This window comes from Nicotiana tabacum, chromosome 12 (assembly GCF_000715075.1).
Source record: "Nicotiana tabacum cultivar K326 chromosome 12, ASM71507v2, whole genome shotgun sequence".
NCBI lineage: Eukaryota > Viridiplantae > Streptophyta > Magnoliopsida > Solanales > Solanaceae > Nicotiana > Nicotiana tabacum.
The window spans coordinates 106,530,299-106,534,428 of NC_134091.1; the positions used below are offsets into that span (position 1 = coordinate 106,530,299).

The following is a 4,130-nucleotide window of genomic DNA, read 5'->3' on the forward strand; positions in this document are numbered from 1 at the left end:
CACTGCTCCCACAGCATAATCGCTTGCGTCACACATCAGCTCAAGTGGTTGCTCCCAGTAAGGTGCCACTATGATATGTGCTGTCACTAACCATTTCTTCAATTCCTCAAAAGCTACCCTGTAGTCATCACAAAACACAAAAGGGTGATCTTTTTCAAGCAATTTACACAAGGGATTAGCAATTTTGGATTTTTTTTATAAACCGTCTATAGAACCCAGCGTAGCAAAGGAAACTTCTTATTGCTTTGACGGAAGTGGGTGGTGGAAGCTTTTTGATCACATCAACCTTTACACGATCTACCTCAATGCCCTTACTCGACACTAGGTGCCCCAAGACTATACCTTCCTGTACCATGAAATGGTACTTTTCCCAATTGAGTACCAGATTAGTCTCGACACATCTTTTCAGCACTCTTTTCAAATTCCTTAGGCAATCATCGAATGAGTCTCCCACCATCGAGAAATCATCCATAAAGACCTCTATGATGTCCTCTACCATATCAGTAAAGATGGCCTTCATGCACCTTTGAAATGTGGCAGGTGCATTGCATAGGCCGAACGGCATCCTCCGAAAGGCGTAGACGCCATATGGACAGGTGAATGATGTTTTCTCTCTATCTTTCGGGGCAATGGAGATTTGATTATACCCCGAGTATCCATCCAGAAAGCAAAAGTGGGACTTCCCAGCCAATCTATCTAGCATTTGATCAATGAACGACAGTGGAAAGTGGTCTTTTCGGGTGACCTTGTTCAATCTTCTATAGTCCATACAAATTCGTCATCCCGTGAGTGTTCTTGTTGATATCAACTCATTGTTCTCGTTTTGCACTACAGTCATCCTACCTTTCTTAGGCACACATTGGACTGGGTTGATCTGGTTGCTGTCAAAGATGGGGAAAATGATCCCCGCATCTAACCACTTTATCACCTCCTTTTTTCATAACTTCCTTCATGTTGGGGTTCAACATTCTTTGATGTTCTCTGGAAGGTTTGTAGCCATCTTCCAGTAGAATCTTATACATACAGAAGGCCGGGCTGATCTCCTTAATGTCTGCAATGGTCCAACCAATTGCAGTTTTGCACTCACTCAATACTTGCAAAAGCTATTCTTGCTGCACATCTAACAAACCAGATGAGATAATAATAGGTAAAGTTTAGTTAGGTCCCAAGAAAGCATACCCGAGGTGAGGTGGTAGAGGTTTCAGTTCTAACTTTGGTGGCTCTTCTATCGATAGCTTAGCTGGAGGAATTTTTCTTTCTTCTAAGTGCAAAGGCTCAAATTCGAACTCTCTTTTCCAAAACCCTTGGCCTTCAAGGGCCAACACCCACTCCGCCAAATCCTCTCCATTTACTTCATCTAAGTTCAAGAGACAGGCTGTTAGAGGGTCTTTAGCGTTCAAGGTCTCATCTTCCTCCTCCAAAATTACATCCATGGCTTCTATTAGAGAGCGGTTAGCAAATTCACTTGGTCGCCGCATAGATTTCTGCACGTTGAATGTTATCTCTTTATCATTTAGTCTTATTTTGAGCTCTCCAGTTTCACAGTCAATTAGAGCTCCCAGTGGCCAAGAATGGTCTTCCCAAAATTATGGGAATCTCCTCGTCAACCCGGCAGTCTAGAATGACAAAATCTGCCGGGAACACAAACTTCCCAATCTATACTAATACATCATCAAGGATACCAGATGGCCTCTTCACTGTCCTGTCGGCTAGTTGTAGTAACATGGACGTGGGTCTAGCTCTTCCAATGCCTAACCTTTTGTAGATAGCCAAGGGCATCAAGTTTATGCTTGCCCCTAAATCACACAATGCTTTAGCAAAATCATAGCTGCCTATCGTGCATGGGATTGTGAAACTCCCTGGGTCTGATAACTTCTCAGTTATGGGTCTCGTCATGACTGCACTACAGGTTTGTGTCAATGTAACAATAGACAGGTCTTAGAAGTCGAATTTTCGAGACATTAAATCTTTCATCATTTTGGCATACCAGGCATCTCTCGCAACACATTAATCAGTGGAATGTTCACCTGTATTTGTTTCAACATCTCCATGAATTTCTTATATTGCTCGTCCTTCTGATATTTTGCTAATCTTTGCAGGAATGGTGCTGGAGGTTGCTTCTTTCCTGTGATTTGAGTTTTATCTTGCTCAGGCACTGCTTCTACTGTCGTTTCTTATGCTACCTCAGTCTCCTTTGCAACCTCTTTTTCTTTTCTTGTGCTCTCTTGTGAATGTTGTACCATCACCTCAGTTAACCCTGTTGAATCATCTATCTCAATGGGTACTGGCACAAGTGTTTCTGTAGGTCGGCTTTCGTGAGCAATCTCTTGCTCCAGATCTAGGTCTCTACCATTTCGTAGACTCACTGCCATAAGCTATTTCGGGCCCTGATCTTTTGGATTGACTTGTGTGTCTACAGGTAACGTCTCTTGGGGACGTTTGTTTAGAGCCACAGAAATCTGTCCTAATTGAATCTCAATACCCTTTATCGCTTATTCATATGAGTCTACTCTCTCTTGCATTTTTCCAGAGGACCCAATCAGTTGTTGCAACATTCTGTTGTTGCTGTCCAGCATTCCCATAAGTTTAGTGAACCCATCATCTTGTCTCACAATCTATTGTTGTTAAGGATGTTGATAAGCCAGCTGTTGATTTTGCTGGTTGTAACCTTGTTGCCTTTGGTAAGGCACCACTTGACCCTGTGGTCGTATAGCTCCAGGATTGTTGCTGTTATTGTACTGCTGTTGTGCTGGTCTATATTGTTGATTCTGTTGCCCCCAATTCTGACCACTTTGCCTCTGCCCCTATAGTTGGCCACATAGCTCATATCTTCCTGATAGTGCTGGTTGTCACCTTACGCACTCAACGAGCATGCATATGGTTGGTTAATGCATGGTCTACATAAGCCCCCATTAGTCACATCAACTATGTGTACCTGCTGCTTCTGGCCTGATTCATCGATCTTCTTGGTGATGATACTCATTTGTGTCATCAGAGTGGCCATATTTTCGGCTATAAAGTTGTTTGGATCCAAAGCCACAGAGTGAACTACAGGAGTGATCGCAGAGTCTCTTGTCATCCATCCTGAGTTTTGAGCCATTTTATCGAGTATGATCTTGCATTCTCTGAATGATTTGCTCAAAAATGCTCCACCCGCTGAAGCATCATCATTGGCCTTTAAGCTGTCTGCCAATCCTATGTAGAACCTCTGCCCCAACATTTGCTCTGGAATGCCATGATGTGGACACTTAACCAGCATACCCTTGAACCTCTCCCACATTTCTTATAGTGTTTCTGTTGGTCTCTTCCTGAAGCTCAATATCTCATCAATTTGTTTGGCAGTCTTATTGGGTGGGTAGAACTTATTTACAAATTGCTTGACTAATTCCTCCCACGTAGTGATGGAGTTTATGGGGAGTGAATTAAGCCATGTCTAAGCCTCTCTCGTCACCGAGAATGGAAACAATAACAACTTTATTGCTTCCGGTGTCACATTAGGTTGCCTTTGTGTGACACATATCGACTGGAAATTATTTAGATGCTGCTGAGGATCTTCAATGTAAGACCCTGAAAACAGTCCCTTGTTCTGCAACAAATGTAGCATGTTGTTTGTGATTTGAAATGATTTCGCTTGTATTTGAAGGACTGCAATTGCGGTCGCCAGATTTTTGGCAGTGGGTTGTGCCCAATCATGCAAGGCTGCTTCTGGCACAAGAGGCGCCACACCCTGATTGTTCGGGTCATTTGCATTATTTCTGTTATTTGGATTTTCTATTATGTCATCCATGTCTAGTTAGATTCGTTTTGTTGAGTTCTGTTGTTGTTTGTCCTTCTTGTTTGCACGATTCAATACCTTGAAAACTTTCTCAGGATCTGATAATGCTTCGAACAATTCACCAGTTCTCGAGGAGTTCCTAGGCATGCACCTGTAACACCCAAGACTACGAACATTAAAATTTTAATGTATTTGGTTTAAAATGAAGAAAATTGACTACACTAAGAATTCTAGCAATTCTTTTAGCTGCAATTAATACACCGTTAATTTCCTGGAAACAGCGCCAAAATTTGATCACGCCCAACTATGCCTTATAAAAAGGACTAAGCGGTCGTTGCAAATATATTCCGGCTAA

At 42.4% G+C, this 4,130-nt stretch overlaps 1 non-coding gene across 1 annotated transcript; it reads left to right on the forward strand.

Moving 5' to 3' along the window:
* Positions 1 to 3,230: 3,230 nt before the first annotated feature.
* LOC142167689 (small nucleolar RNA R71) lies at positions 3,231 to 3,337 on the forward strand. Its single transcript, XR_012697777.1, has one exon. It is a non-coding gene; the product is annotated as a small nucleolar RNA R71 (small nucleolar RNA).
* Positions 3,338 to 4,130: the final 793 nt, after the last annotated feature.